Source organism: Ursus arctos, unplaced genomic scaffold (genome assembly GCF_023065955.2).
Source record: "Ursus arctos isolate Adak ecotype North America unplaced genomic scaffold, UrsArc2.0 scaffold_2, whole genome shotgun sequence".
Taxonomy (NCBI): Eukaryota; Metazoa; Chordata; class Mammalia; order Carnivora; family Ursidae; genus Ursus; species Ursus arctos.
The window spans coordinates 74,761,969-74,778,515 of NW_026622874.1; the positions used below are offsets into that span (position 1 = coordinate 74,761,969).

General features: G+C 50.9%; 1 protein-coding gene across 1 annotated transcript in view; it reads right to left on the minus strand.

Annotated features, from left to right (window-relative positions):
• Window positions 1-16,461, minus strand: part of LITAF (lipopolysaccharide induced TNF factor) — a 100,373-nt gene extending 83,912 nt beyond the window's left edge. Inside the window, exon 1 of the mRNA XM_057315685.1 lies at window positions 16,341-16,461. The gene's annotated coding sequence lies outside the window, so the exon portion shown is untranslated. The remainder of the gene's footprint in view (window positions 1-16,340) is intronic.
• Between the last annotated feature and the right edge of the window lie 86 nt (window positions 16,462-16,547).

The window sequence follows — 16,547 nt, forward strand, 5'->3', positions numbered from 1 at the left end:
TCTCCCCATCCAGCAAACAGGGGACTATAATGTTGGCCTGATGGGGGGGTTGTTGTGAGCCACACGAGCTGACACTTAGAACAGAGCCCAGCACGTCACCCGTCAAAAAAGAAATGTTAGCTCTGATTACTGCTATTAGGAAATATTTGACTGTTCACATGGCATTTTTCACTTCTCATTTGTCCGAGCAGATCTGGATCCCCGCCCCTTGGGTGAGGGAGGACACAGGACACCTGAGATTTTTTTTAAACAGATTGAGATGTATGTAATTCATATACTGCGCAATTCACCCATTTAAAGTGTACAGTTTCGTGGATTTTAGTGTATTTGTGGAGTTGTGTATCCATCACCACAATCGATTTTAGGTATTACCCAAGGGCACTGCTCCAAGGAAGGCAGGGTAGTGACTCTGAGCCCTCTGATACTTCTCTTATGGCAGAAGGGGTGGGCTGTGAGGACCATCACGTCCAGGAGCTTGGAGGGAGGCTTGCTGACCAGCAGGACCTGCGGTGTCCCTTGGGGACACCAGACTTGTTGACACATTGCACATACTGCAATCACGTGAGGTCTCTTTTCAGAGAAAAGTGCCCACAGACCTCAGTGTGGCTTTCTCTAGATCAATGATAACCTGCCACAATTTAATTTCCTCCCTTTTTCTGAAGACAGAGGGAGAGAGAACCACGACCTACGGGGTGGGTGTTCAAGCTGCTACGAGGCCCGTCGAGGGGCATTGAAGGACCAGCCCCTGGAAGGGAGGGCAGTGAAGGAGGATTCCGAATGGCTCTGGGGTATCTGGTTCAGCCACTGGGGAGCTGGTGGAGAAATGAAAGGAGGGGTAGGAAAGGGGCACGAGAATCTGTAACCCCTCCCATTACAGAACTGCTCTGACTCGATTGGGCAAACCTTCGGGATGACTTTGAGCCGGGTTCAAATCCTGACTCCTGCCATCTGAACCATGTGGCCTTGAGCGACTCCTACTGTCTGCCTGGGTCTCCTGACCTGTAAAATGCACCGGTTGTGAGGGTCTGAGGGGCTCAGGCCTGGCACGCAGTAGGAGGTCCACGCACGTGGCCTTCATCGTGAACATGAGTTCCCCTCTCTGGCTCAGGTCCTGGGGAAATCCCACTCTAGGGAGGACCTGTAACGGGGGGAATGGGGCAGTCTCTGGAAAGACCCTGGGTAGGGCTGCAACAGGGCACTACAGGGGAGGGGGTTTCCAGGCTGAAGGGGAAGGGAGATTCTGGTAGCTTAAGGGAGTGAAACCCCCCACGCCTCCAGGGTCATGGTCACCACAGCCCCCACCCTCCCCACCTGGCCTCTTTGTTCCCACCTCCAGACTTGACCCTGGCGGATCCCCTGCCTGGAATGCTCTTCAGGCTTAAGCTCTATGTCCTGGGGGGGGAGGGGTCACACCCCGACCCTTCTCTGACTCAGCCTCCAGCCCACCCCCACCCTTATTCCCCATCACATCACTCCTTAGGGCACTGATGCTTCTCTGTAATTTATCACGCAATTACTTTATTAACGTCCATGTTCCCTGCCTCCTCCTCTACAATGTCAGCTCTTTCTGTTAGTGACCTGGGAAGGAGAAGGGTGTTGGCTCCTGGAATGTGTTTTCCGTGGGGGACAGGGTCGGCACCCGTTGTGTCCCTGGGCCTATCGCTCTGATCCTGGGACTCTTGACTGGTTGGGGACTGGTGGGCAGCCAGGCACTGTGGGCTTGTCAGACCTTGTTCCAGGCCTCGCCCTGGGTCTTCCTTTTCCTCTCTTTGCAGAGCCCGTCCACACCTGGACCCGGGCTTGGCGGGGAGGGGGGAGGATGACATGAGCTCTTGGCTAAAACCCCTCCAAACTCCTCATCTTTTCATCTCTGCCTCAGTTCGAGTGACTCAGGGGCTTAGGAGCCTCCTCCCTGTTGGCCCAGCCCCTCTGATCTGTTTTCCAAGAGGGCAGGCCGACATAGGCAGCTCTTAACATATGACTGGGGTCCCACCTTCCCAGGGACAGCAAATCCTTTAATGCCCTCGCATTTGTCTGAGGGTACAGTTCAGCCACTCTCTCTCACCTCTGCCCCCAGCCTCCCACCCTGATCTCTGTGTGCCTGTGGTATCTCTCACATGTTCCCCTCTGTGTCTTCCTTGACCACTGGGCCTTTGCACCTGTGCTTCCTTCAGCCTGGTTAGTTGTTCTTTCTCAGCTTTCTGATTAGGCTTAAACGTCCCTTCTTCCAGGAGACCTTCTCAGACCCCCGGCCAGGTCACGTCCCTGCTGTTACTCCCACGGCCGCACGGCACCATATCTGCCTTCAGGGACTGTATGGTGTAATTATGTAACTATTTGCTTAACATCAGCCTCCCCTTAGACCTCGAGTGCCCTGGGGGTGGGCACCCTCTCTTCCCTGCTTCTCCCAGGACCACACCACATATCTCAAAGTTTGGGGGCCCGGGAGACATGTTCATGCATTCATGCATTTGCTTCCAATAAGCTCTTACTAAGAATCCACTGTCCCTGGGCCACACGGTTGGCACAGCCCTGATCCCAGCCCTCCGGGGTCCGCAGAGCAGGAGCTCGCGGAGGGCTTCCTGGGCAGCGTCTTAGATGGTGGTGGTGGGGGGGGGGGGATCTGAAAGGCCAGATTGGGGACCCGCAGGCTGTGGGAGTGGCCCGCATGAGAAGACCTGCAAACAGGAGAGGACAGGAGCGGCTGTGGCTCTGCATACTGCAATGCAGGGACAGACGACGGGGACAGAGGGAACAAGGACAGGTAGAAAGGCAGAGGCCCCAGGAGACTCGGAGCAGAAACTCAGGGCATAGAGCTGCCTTCCTGCCTCAGCCACTCACCTCCCTCTGGCCTCCCAGCCCGGCAGTTCAGGACCTGTTGGAGACAGGTTTGCCAGCTCCAGCCCCTTCCCTCAAGGGCCAGAGCAGCAGGGACAGGGCCTGGCAGGAGCCCAGGGCAGGGTGGGCGGGTTTTCCTTGGTGCGTCAGGAATCAGGGAGCCCTGCAGGGCACCAGCTCTGCTCAGAACCGATTCTCAGTTTCTTGCACACCCCCACTGACCAGAGTTCTCCCCAAGTGCTTGGACTGCCCCTGAACCAAGCCCACGCTACCTACAGATGGAGAAACTGGGGCACGGAGAGGTGGGGGTGTCAGAGCTGGGATGAGGCCCAGTCAGGCCTGAACCCACAGCCTGTGTGGCTTAGAGCCCAGAATTATGTTCCCTGAAGAGCTCATTCCACGGGGGCAGTCTGGCTCTGGGCAAAGCCCCTCCCTGAGTCACATAGGGCCTGTCGGGGCTCAAGATGTTCACAATAGCGTCAGCTACCCATCTAAACGGCACTCTCACCATACCTGGGGCAGGTACTGTGGTCATCCCATCAGCCCATTCCAGAATGACAGGGAGCCCCTGACAGGGCAGGCACACTGCCTGGGTTCCCAGAACTGGCAGAGGCCCCGAGGATGTCCTGACAGAGCCTGCTGGCTCAGGATCCCCCCAAACAGGAAGAAGCAGCTGGCCAGGGCACAGAAGGTTGTGGGGCTTAGAAGGTGAGCTGTGGTGTAGGAAGGTGCCCTCTACCCATCTCTCATCTCACACGTGGAGGCCGGTAGGTCAGCTCCAGGTTGATTCCTGGCACCACTTTCCTTTCCGGAAGCTTCTTCCTGCCTGGAGTGAGATCCAAGAGGGGGCAGAGTCCTGCCTGGACCCTTGTGCTCCAGTACCGGGTCCACAGTACAGCCCCAGCACCAGCCCTGGGGCTGCTAGCCCTGGTCTCAGTTCCTGTGGGGTAACGTCTCAGCTCTTCCTGATGATATTATACTCTTGCTCATACATTGCTATATTATAATATTACTCCATATTAATGAACTATGATAATACCATACATTAGTATTTCATTATTCTGTTAACCTTGACAGGGAGGTCTCACAGACCGTACCGTCGGCAGTTCTATGATCTAGGACTTGACATTCCCCTGAAAGTTAGTGGTTTTTATTTTCCACCTGTTTATAAAAGCGGCTCACGAACTTGCACTGTTTCACGGAGAACAGCACCCACCTCATGGGACTGTGGGGACGGTCAGATGAGGGGACTGCTCGGAGCAGTCAGCGCTCCACAAACGCTGGTTCTGTGATCCTAGCTCAGCAGCACCACGCTTTTACAGGTTTCAAATTATTCTTTAAAATCAAGAAATCAAAAAGAATAAGGCATATCCATGCGAGATGATGGGAAGCAAGTTTTGAGAGCTATTTTCAAGTGAGAAAAGCAAAGAACAGCATGTATGGAATATTACCATCTGTACTTTTAAAAATGGGGTATCTCATTCATACAACTCAATGGCAAAAAAAAATATGATTTAAAAATGGGCAGAGGATCTGAATAGAAATTTTTCCAAAGAAGACATACAGATGGCCAAGTACGTGAAAGCGCTTGCCAAGTACGCATACAAGTACAAGATACATGAAAAGGTGCTCAGTATCATGAGTCACCAAGAAAGTGCAAATCAAAACCACGATGAGGGATCACCTCACACCTGCAGAATGGCTGTAACAAAAAAGGCAGGACACAGGTGCTGGAGAGGACGTGGAGGAAAAGGAACCCTCTTGCACTGTTGGTGGCAATGTAAATTGGTGCAGCCACTGGGGAAGAGTATGGAGGTTTCTCAAAGAAATGAAAATAGAACTACCATATGATCCAGCAATTCCACTTCTGAGTATAGACCCAAAGGAAATGAAATCACTATCTCGAAAAGATATGGATTCATTGCAGCCAAGACATGGAAACAATCTAAGTGTCCACCGATGGACGAGTGGATAAAGAAGATGTGGTGTATACATCTGCAGTGGGATACCATCCAGCCATGAAGCAAAGAAAGAAATCCTGCCATTTACAATCACATGGATGGAACCTTGAGGGCATGACGCTAAGTGAAATAAGTCAGACAGAGAAAGACAAATGCCGTATGCTCTCACACGCGGAATCCAAAAAAGCTGAATTATAAAAACAAAGAACAGGTTGGGGGCTGCCAGAAGCTGGGGGAAGGGGTGGGGCAGGGGCTGAGATGGGGGAAGGTGGTCAGCAGGTACAAATGTCCAGTTACAAGATAAGTAAGCCCTGGGGATGTCAGGTACAGCATGGTGACTGCAGTAAATAATGTTGTATTGTATATTTGAAAGTTGCTAAGAGAATAGATCTTAAAAGCTCTCATCACAAGGAAAGCAAATCTGTAAGTGTGTGTGGTAAGTGATGTTAAGGAAGCTTACTGTGGTAATCATTTTGCAGTACATGCAAATATCAGATTATTATGTTGTATACCTCAAATTAATATGTTATACGTCGGGGTGCCTGGCTGGCTCAGTTGGTGGAACATGTAACTCTTGATCTCGGGGTTGTGGGTTCAAGCCTCATGCTGGGTGTGGAGATTACTTAAAAATAAAATCTTAAAAAAAATGTTCTATGTCAATTATGTCTCAAAAAAAAAAAAAAAAAAAGACCAAGGGGCACGTAGGTGGCTTAGTCAGCTGGGTGTCTGACCCCTGGTTTTGGCTTGAGTCAGGATCTCGGGATTGTGAGATCGAGCCCCGCATCAGGCTCTCTGCTCAGCAGGGAGTCTGCTAGAGATTCTCTCTCTCTCTTTCTCAAATAAATAAATCTTAAAAAAAAAAAAAAGACCAAAAACATTGGGGATATATCTAAATCTGTTCACCTACCCATCCATCTGTCTACTGCGATCACACAGAATATCTCTGGAAGGACGCGTGCTGGATGGATAATGTACCTGTGGACCCCCACCCTCACACTTCCCTCTCCTTTGCCCCTCTCCCTAGGGGGTTCTGGAGGGTTTTTTATTTTATTTTATTTATTTGTGAGAGACAGCACGCACATGAGAGAGACAGCAAGAGAGAGAAAGAGAGAGGGCAGAGGGAGAGGGAGAAGCAGATTTCCCTGCTGGGCAGGGAACCTGATGTGGGGCTTGATCCCAGGACGCTGGGATCATGACCTGAGCTGAAGGCAGACACTTAACCGACTGAGCCACGCAGGCGCCCCTGGAGGTATGTTTTTAAAGCTCTGAATGTGGTCCTTCCTGTGCAGCCAGGTTGAGACCCACTGGACTAGGAGAAAACGGGCTGGCCCTGGATAAATCCCTTAAATACCCACAGTGGTATCAACCACTGGGGTTTACTTGGGGTGTCACTAACTTGACAGGCTCTGCATTTGTATCTTCTTTTTTTTTTTTTTTAAGATTTTATTTATTAATTTGACAGAGAGAAACAGCCAGCGAGAGAGGGAACATAAGCAGGGGGAGTGGGAGAGGAAGAAGCAGGCTCATAGCAGAGGAGCCTGACGTGGGGCTCGATCCCAGAACGTTGGGATCACGCCCTGAGCCGAAGGCAGACACTTAACGACTGTGCCACCCAGGCGCCCCTACATTTGTATCTTCTTATCTCAACTTCCCAATGGCCCTGAGTGGTAGGGGCTATGACTCATTACCCCCATCTCACAGATGAGGAGACTGAGGCTCACACAGAAGGACTTGCCCAAGGTCACCCAGTATGGGGATTTTCAAATACACCCATAAATTCCTTGACATCCCTTCCTTCAAAACGTGGAGCCTCCCCTCTGAGCATGGGCTGGCCTGAGTGACCCACTTCAGTGAACAGAATTCACTGGGAATGAGGGAGGGTGACTTGTGTGACGAGCTCATACTAGGCGTCCTTCTTGCTCCCCATCTGGAATCACTCAGGCTGGGGGAAGCTGGCTGCCATGTCGTGAGGTCACTCAAGCAGCCCTGTGGCGAGGCCCTCACTGTGAAGAACGGAGGCCTCCTGCCTACAGCCAGGTGAGTGAGCCCTGTGAAAATGGGTCCTCCAGCCTGTCAAGCCTTCCTGTCACCAAAACCCTGGCTGGTGTCTTGTCTGCAACCTCATGAGAGAGTCTGAGCCAGAACCAACCAGTGGAGGCCCTCCTGAACTCCGGACCCACAGAACCTAGGAGGAAAAACATGTCTGCTGGGGGTTGAGATTATTTGTTATGTAGCAATAAACTAATACACGCCATAAGACAAAAATGGGTCTGCATGATCCCAGCGGCTCCAGTCTTACCCCTGCCCCTCAGACAGGTCCTTCCAACAGGCAGGTGTGGGGGATGTGAGCTTTGTACAGTTTCAGGGATGGGAGGCGCATGAGCCCCCCCACCCCACCCAGAGGCAGACCTGGGGGCCCTCTGCCCCCGGCCTGTGCCCCAGCCTGGCTGCAGACTGACCCCGCTGAGAGATCTCCTCCTACCAGGACCCCACGTTTCCTGGGGCACTGGACTGTAGGTGCCGTGGATACAGGGACATGATTGTTGTCACCAAGGAAGCTTGCCGGGCACATAGTAGGTGTTCGGTAAATAGCTATTCCACGACTTATCACCGTGAACCAAGCTTCTATGGGGGCACGTATTGGCTGATTAGAAGCCCTTTCTGCAAGCAGTACATTGGGGGTCTGTCTCCTGTAGGAGACATGCCATCTTGATACCCTCAGGAGGGCTGGGACACAACCCCCGAAGGCATAACATAAGACCAGTAACTAGTGAACAAGCTCAGGTGTGGTCTACTCATGCCTCCTGTGCAGATTATTTCTACATGTTTCAGCAAGGAAGAGCTTGTTACTCCCATCTTATAAATAAGAAAATATAGGCTCAGAGAAGGTAACTGGGAAGTGACAAAGCTGGGCTCAAAGGCAGCTCAAAGCCCTTTGTGTACTGGCAGACCACAGGCCTGGAGCACATGGTGGAGTCTGCACCCCCTCTTGGCGGGAAGCCCCCAGCCCTCAGATCTAGAGAAGAGGGCTGTGTGCACTCAGGCTCAGCTGTGGATAAAAGCCCCTGAGAGCTGGGCCTAATTCCTCGCCTGACCCCAAAGCAACCCCAGGCCCAGGATGGCAGCTGTGAATAATGGATGATACCAGGGGAACATTATGGCCAGTGATTCATCTCTGTGGCCTCCAACTGCCTGTAGAGGGAGAGGATGGATGGACTTTGTTACCAGCCTCTCGCCAGCTTCAGAGTCGAAGGAAGGGGCCACAGGGGAATGTGGGGGTGGGAGGGTCAGCTACACTGCCTACCCCTCTTCCATTTCAACCTTTAGACACTTCCTCTTGGAGAGGCAGCCATTCCACTCCCCAGGGACTGGATTCTGAAGGCTGAAGGAAGGGAAGAGAAATGGCTTTGATGAGTGGTGGTGATGCCAGGGTTCAAGTCCTCGGCCACGTGCTAGCTGTGTGCCCTAAGAGGATTGACTCACTTCTACTGAGACTCGGTTTCCTCATCTGTAAACGGTGGGGAAAAACATCTATTTCATGGAGTTGCCAGGGGTTCAGTGAGCTAATAACACATATAAAGTCCTTGACAAGTTACCTGGCACATAGTAGGTGCTCAATAAATGCTAGTTAGTGTTCTTATGCTATGTACCAAGCAATGTGGGGAGCATTCTGCATACTTTAACTCATGGAATCTCCAAACCAGCCAAGGGCAGTATCCACTAGAATTCCTATTTTACAGATGAGGAAACTTAGGCTCCCAGACATGACGCATAAGATCTCACAGGCAATCCATAAGAGAAGCAGAATTTGACCTCAAAACCCAGCGAGCAATTACTAGTATACTTAAGAGTCCCAGTCGAATGTCCTGTCCCACTGTTCCCCAAATACCCCCGTCACCCTACAAAAGCTCCTATGGTTATATAATCAATCCCTACCTCACACCATATATACAAAAATCAACTCTAGATTAAAGACTTATGTGCCAAAAACAAACAAAAACCACTTAAAAATCATTTGTAGAAATTATAGGTAAATATCCTTTAGAACTTGATGGGAAAGATGATAGATTATGAACTCAAATGTCGAACCTCAGTAGAAAGCATAGGCGAATCTATGTTAGACGTTAGGGTTGAGAAAGATGTTCAGCATCACGAGTGATCAAGGAAATGCAAATCAAGATCTCAACTGGAAACGGTTTTATACTCAATTGGCAAACATTTTCAAATCTGATAATACCAAGTATCAGAGAGGACATGGATCATATACGTTGCTGGTGGGAGTGTAAATAGTACAACCACTTTAAAAAGCAGTTTGCTCTTGTCTCCTAAAGTTGAACATTCACATATTCTGAGTCCTGGTGATTCCATTTCTAGGTGAACACCCCAGAGGAACTCCTGCATGCGTGTACAAGAGCCACTCAAAAAAACATCCAAACAGCACTTCCAAGTAGCAGACGCCTGGACACCACCCAAAAGGCCATCCACAGGAGAGCGGCGGTGCACTGACCCGGTGGAGTATGACAGGACAGTTAAAACGAGTGAATTAGTATGGGTCAATTTTAGTTACATACTATTACATGAAGAAATTAAGCCCCAGAAGATTCATACACCTTGATACACTTTTTTGGTTGTCTGGATGCCCTTGTTATGGATGAAATTGTGTCCCTCCCCCCCAAATACACTAACGTCCTAATTCTTGGAACCTATAAATCTACCTTGTTTGGAAGTACAGTTTTTGCAGACGTGATTAATTAAGTATAGATGAAGTCTTATTGGGTGAGAATGGGACTAACCATATATAGTCGACCAGTTTTTTTGACAAGGGTGACAAGAACACCCAGTGGTGAACAAAAGTCTCTTCAATAAATGGTATCTGGGGAGGGGCACCTGGGTGTCTCCGATGGTTGAGCGTCTGACTCTTGATCTTAGCTCCGGCCATGATCTCAATGTTCTGGGATCAAGTCCCACATTGTGAGCCTTGCATGGGTGGGCTCCGTGCTCAGTGGGGAGTCTGCTTCTCTCCTTCTGCCCCTCTGCTGGCTCACTTATGCTATCTCTCTTTCTCTGTCTAAAATAAATAAATAAATCTTAAATAAATACATACATACATACACACAAAAATAAACGGTTTTTGGAAACCAGATATCTGCATGCAAAAGAACCAGACCCCTGTCTTACACCAGTTACAAAAATCAACTTAAAGTGTATCAAAGACTTAAAAGTAAGACCTAAAACCATAAAACTTCTGGAAGAAAACATAGGGGGGGAATCTCCTTGACATTAGTCTCGGCAATGATTTCTTGTATAAGATACCAAAAGCACAGGCAACAAAAGCTAAAATAAACAAGGGGGACTATATCAAACTGAAGAGCTTCTATAGAGCAAAGGAAACAATCAATAAAGTGAAAACGCAATCTACAGAATGGGATCCCAAATATATAAAGGACTCATACAACCCAATAGCAAAAGAGCAAACAATCCAAGTAAAAAAGGGGTAAAGGACCTGAACAGACATTTTTCCAAAGAAGATATACGGATAGCCAACAAGTAGATGAAAAGGTGCCCAACATCACTCACCATCAGGGAAATGCGAATCAAAACCACAGTGTGACACCACCTCACATCTGTTAGGATGGCTGTCACCAAAGACAAGAGATAACAAGGATTGGTAAGGATGCAGAGAAAAGACACTTTTTTGCACCGTTGGTGGGAATGTAAATTGGTGCAGCCAGTATGGAAAACAGTAGGGAGGTTCTCCAAAAAATAAAAAATAGAACTCCCATGGGATCCGGCAATCCCATTTTTGGGTATAGATTTGAAGGAAACGAAATCACTATCTCGAAGTGATATCTGTGCCCCTATGTCATTGCAGCATTATTTATAATAACCAAGATATGGAACCCACCTAAATGTCCTTCAATGGATGAATGGATTAAAAAAATGTGGTATACACACACACACACACACACACACGCGCGCGCATGCTGGAATATTCTTCAGCCATACGAAAGAAGGAAATCCCACCATTTGCAACATGGATGAAGTCAGAGCGCATTATGCTAAGTGGAATAGACCAGACGGAAAAAGACAAATAGTGTATGGTATCACGTATATGTGGAATTAAAACAAAAGAGCGAGTTGCACAGAAACAGACTAGAATGGTGGTTGCCAGAAGCTGCGGAGAGGGGCAGATGGGGAGATGGAGGTCAAAGGGTACAATCTTTCAGCTACAAGATGAAGAAGTCCTGAGGGGCTAATGCACAGCCTGACGATGACAGTCTCTAACTCAGTACCATATACATGCAAATGGCTGAGAGGAGATCTTAGGCATTCTTACCACACACACACACACACACACACACCCCAAGGAAGCACGTGAGGGGATGGATTAATTATCCTGATCTGGGTAATCATTCCATGATGTGTGTCAAGTCATCATGGTGTACACTTTAAATATATACAATTATATTTGTCGATTATTTCTCAATAACGTTGGGGGGAGCGTGAGAAGTCACGTGACAGCAGGGGCAGAGACGGGTGACACATCCACAAGCCAAGGATTGCCAAGGATGGCTGCCAGCCACCAGCAGCCGGGAGAGGCTGGGAGCAGATCCTTCCCCGGAGCCTTTGGAAGGAACACGGCCCTGCCGACACTTTGAAAGCGGACCTCTGGCCTCCGGGGCTGGGAAAGAAGACACTTCTCTCAGGTGAAAGCCGCCCAGTTGGTGGTCATTTGTCCCAGCAGCCCTGGGACACGAATATACTCTTCCAGTAAAGTTAGTAAGAAGAAACTAAAACTAAAAACACAGGGATACCTGGTTTTATAGTATTTTGCTTCATTGTGCTTCACGGACACTGCACGTCTTACAAATGGAAGGTCTGTGGCAATCACATGTTCAGCACGTCTATGGGCGTCGTTTTTCCAACAGCACCTGCTCATGGGAAGTCTCTGCAATTCTCACAATATTTCAAACTTTTTCATTACTATTATATTTTAACTGCTGCGATCTCCCGGTACAACTTGAAGGGATGAGGAGTGGCTTCTCATGGACGAGCAAAGGAAGTGGTTTCTGGAGATGGAATCTACTGGTGAAGATGCCGTGCAGATTGTTGAAAGGACAACAGAGGACTAGAACATGACATAAACTTAGTGGATAAAGCAGCGACAGGGTTTGGAGGTTGACCCCGGTTTGGAAGGAAGTTCTACTGGGAGTGAAATGCAATCAAGGAGCATCACATGCTACAGAGAACTCGTTCTGGAAAGAAGACTCCATCCATGCAGCACACTTCATCGTTTTAAGAACCCGCCACAGCCACCCCCACTTTCGGCAGCCGCCACCCAGATCAGGCAGCCGCTGTCAACATCGACGGAAGGCCCTCCACCAGCAAAAGGATACGGCTCACTGAGAGCTCAGATGACGGCTAGCATTTCTGAGCAATATTTCTTTTTAATTAAGGCATGTGCATTGTTTTATAGACATAATGTTATTGCACACTCAAGAGGCTTCAGTATAGTGTGGACATAACTCTGACATGCACTGGGAAACAAAAAAATTCATCCAACTCGCTTTATTGCGATATTTGCTTTACTACGTTGGTCTGGAACAAAACTGACCATATCTCCAAGGTGTGCCTGAATACTTGTGGGATGTGGGTATGATAAAACCACACAAACAGGAAAGCAGGGAGTGATGAAGACAGGATTCAAGGCAAGGATGGGATGGGGGTCCCTCAGGATTCGCTGTTGGCCATTGTTAGGATCCTAGCTTTTGATCGATAGGCTACAGGGTGTGTATTACATGATTACAGTTATTTTAATTAAGGACATTTTTAATAAGAGCAGGTCATGCAAGGACCAAAGAGAATACACCATGATCTGGATTATGATGTGCCCATAATTCTGTGTACCTGAAGCTCATGACCTGAGTTCTGCCTGTCCGGCTCACGGCTATCTCCCCAGCGCCCAACACAGAGGGCTCAGCGCATAGTAGGTGCCCAATAAAGACTGGCTGGGTGAATGATTTAGTGAGTGGGTGATTAACGGGCTCCAACTGTCAAGTGTGTGGGAGGCAGGGTGAGTACATAGATGGAAACACAGGGCAGCCTGGGGTGGGGGGTGTAGGGGTCTGGGGAGCACCTCAGGTGAGGCATGCTGACCCCCCTCCCTTGGTGTGCTCATCACACTCACACCACAGACCCCAGGAATGAAGACCAGAGCTGACCTAGGCCCTACGCAACCCATGACCACCCAGAGAGAGTTTTCTTGTGGATACAGGAGCCTGGGGGATATCTCAGTCTCCCAGCCTGGGCCCTGCTGGGCCCTGCAGTCAGGGAATGGTGGGGTGACTGAGCTGTGAGTGGTTCAGCTCCAAGAGGTCTCCACCTCATCCAACTGTCTGTCATCGTCCCCAATGCTTCCCTGTCCCCATACCACCTCCACAGTCACTCCCATTATATGCTGCTGTAAGGTGACTCACGTTCTCCCCCCTAAATAAATTGATTCAAAAAGGAATGGCTATGTCACTACCATAAATGGAAAAGCGATACCTGTGCTGCAAATAGAAGGTGACTGTAAACATAAACAGGCAGAAAAGAACAGGCTGCGAAATTCTAGCTCAAGAGTGTAGACGGAGCAAGATTCGGAGCCCCAGGCCGGCTCTCTCCTGGCTGCCAGTGCCTGAGCTGGCTCTGGAGGGATGTTAACGCTGCGTAACAGTAAATGAAGCTTTCTCCCTGGAAGGAGACTGCTGTGTGATTCAGAGCTAGGTGACGCCTTCTCTGGGACCCACCCTAACCTCACCCAGCAGAACTCACCAGCAGGTCACCTCTTGCCCTTTGGGAAACTCGACTCTGGCCGAGCCGTTTTCATTTTGTTTTTAGGCCTGGAACTCTGGTGGGATGCCTCGGGAGCAGAGGCCTGCCCAGCCTGAGAGCTGTGGCTAGGCAGGGAGGCCCAGCTCGAGGAGTCTCCCCAGGCTGCTGGAGACTGCTCTGCTCCCCAGCAAGCCCCTCCCTTGTTCCGGCCCCTCCAGCACCCCAGGGAAGCAGGCACAGGGCCAGGCTGGCACGGGGCAGGCCCAGCTGGGCCCCGGCAAGCCCCAGGGAGCCAGGGTGAACTCATCTCTTGCCCTTAATTATCTTCCCGGCTAATGAGCATCTGAGAAGCTCCATGCCATCAACAGGGAGGACCCCTGGGATGCTAGGGACTGGGAGGTTCTAAAGGCCAGATGTCACCTCGGAGGGAGGTGGTAGGGGCCCTGAGAGAGGAAATGGGCTTGGGGAGGGGAGCTACACTTCCTGCTTCTTCTCTGTAGGGGAGAAAGCTGGGGCTAGGCAGGCAGTTAGAGTTTTATCCACAGGGGATAAAACCAGGCTCAGAGCTCAACACTTTGGGTGACCCCTAGTGAGCGCCTTAGCCCCTCACTGCTCCAAGTGTGGTTCACAAGCCATCAGCATCACCTGGGAGCTTGTGAGGAATGCAGAACCTCAGGCCCAGACCTACTGAGCCAGAGCCTGCATTTCAACAAGACCTCCAGGGGATTTCTGAGCCTCAGTTTCCCCATCTGTAAAATAGGATGAAAACGTGCTTATGCATATGTGGCGCCTGCTGTTTGCTGCTATTATCGTAACTTATTACTCTTGTTGTTTTTGAAACAACCTGCTCTGGGCAAGAAGAAGCCTGGTCCCAGGTCTCCTACTCCCAGCCCCCCACCTCTCAGTATCCCACATGTGGGTTTCATGGGACTAGAAGCCTGGGGCTCAAAGAGGTACAGTGACTTGCCCATATTCCACATGGGGAAGCCGAAGTTCACCCCACACCTGTCTGACCCTGTTACTAATGTTAATAGTGAATGGGTAGGATTTCGTCCTCTGCCAGCACCACCCCATGATGGCGACCATACTGCAGCCCCCATCTTCAAATGATCCTGAACAACAGAGAGGGTAGGCTGCTTTTCCAAAGCTACCCAGCATGAAAGGACGGATTTAAGCCCCAGCGGGCTCTCAACTTCTATGTCACGTGGCATTCCCTTCACCATTTTCCCTCAGTGCCCCCCATCCTGGCCAAAGTGTCCCTGCTTCTCCAGTCATCTGCCAGTCCTGGCTCTGGGGTTCTGCGCCTGCCCCTCCTACATCCTCACCACTAATGAGGTCTTTGCCAACTTAACGCTGGGACTGCAGAGAGCTCTGGAACTGGCTCGGCGGGAAAAACCTGCTTCCCCCTGCTCTCCCAGGCGTGGCTGACCAGAAGGGAGCCTTTGAAGGTGGCGTTGGGCAGAGCCAGGAGCAGGAGCTCTTCAGAGATGCTTGATCTGGCCTCAAAGGTAGCTGGGCTTCCTTCTGATTCTCTGCCCCATATTCCTGCTTAACCTCCAGTTCACCATCGGCACCTGGCCCCCTCGCTAGGGTGGAGCTGGGCCAGGACTGGAGGTTTACAGTGTGATCACTCACTGACCATCCCTGTGTTCAGGACCTACTATGTGTCAGGTACTGTTCTGCATAGTGGCAATGCATGGAACAGACCCAGCGCTGGTGGGAGAGACACACCAAAAGTTAATCACACCCTTACAATGCACGGGGAGGGAGAATAATGAAGGGGACTGCTCTTGGGTGGGTATCTGGAAGATGAAGGGCAAGAATGTTGCAGCAAGAGGAAACAGTGCTGGCCAAGGTCGGGTGGCAGGGCTGGGGTGGGGGGTGGGGAAACAGCCTGGTGCGTTCAAGGAAGGAAAGAGGCCAGCCATGCTGGAGTGGGGAGAGTAAGCAGGGCCTGGCCACCAGGCCTTGTGAGCTGGGCCCTCCATCTTCTCCCAGAAGCTTTGCTTGAGGCTGGGAAAGACATTTACAGCAGACGAATGCTCCAGCTCCCAGGATGAGGGGCTCTACCTACACCCCTCCTGACTTCCAAGCTGTGGAGGCCCTGAGGACTTGGGCCACAGAGGCCTTAAAGGACCCACTCTCACCCCTGCTGTAGGCTCCAGCTGGCCACAAAGGGGCTGTTATCTTGCTGGCCTGCCTTCTTGGGTGGACAAGTGGGGGATTAGTGCACTAACAGGCACCTCGATGTTTCCAGGCAGACGGGGGGGGCCTCGACTGTGGTACCTCAGCATTCTGGAGCCTTGGGTTCCTCATCTGTAAAATGGGTCGGGTGGCTAAAACGTGTTGAGCCATGAGTACAGGGCATGGCACCTGGTGGGGGCCTAATCACGGGGTTATTACGTTAAATAACCAAGATTATAAGTGGCCAAGTGGCTGCAAATTCCCCGCAGACTCAGCCCGCATCGGAAGGAGAGCTCCGTGCGGGCAGCGTCCTTGTTGGTCTTGTTCATGGCTGTTCCCTTGGCCACTGGCGAACCGGCACCCGGTGGGTGTTCCGCAGTGTGGAGTGAACGGATGCACGAATAATGAATTAATGAATTAATGAACGAACGAGTGAATGACCTGCTCCTTCCCCAAACTAAGAACATTCAACTCCAAGGTCCCGCTTCTCTCCTGCCCCGGCCCAGGGTTCCGCAGCTCCCCGTTTCCAGACAACACTCTTACCTGCGGTGCACCTCAATTTCCCTCTCTGTGAGTGGGCGGGAATAAGGGCAAGCTCCGAGCGTTGAAGGGAGTGCTGCAGCGGGCGCCCCGCACCCACCGGCGCCCAATCCGCGCGCGCGGAGGCGAGTCCGCCCCCCGCCCCCAGGGCTGCCAGCTGCGCGCAGCCCCCGCCCCGCCGGGGCCGCTCCGGCCCCGCGCGCACGTGAT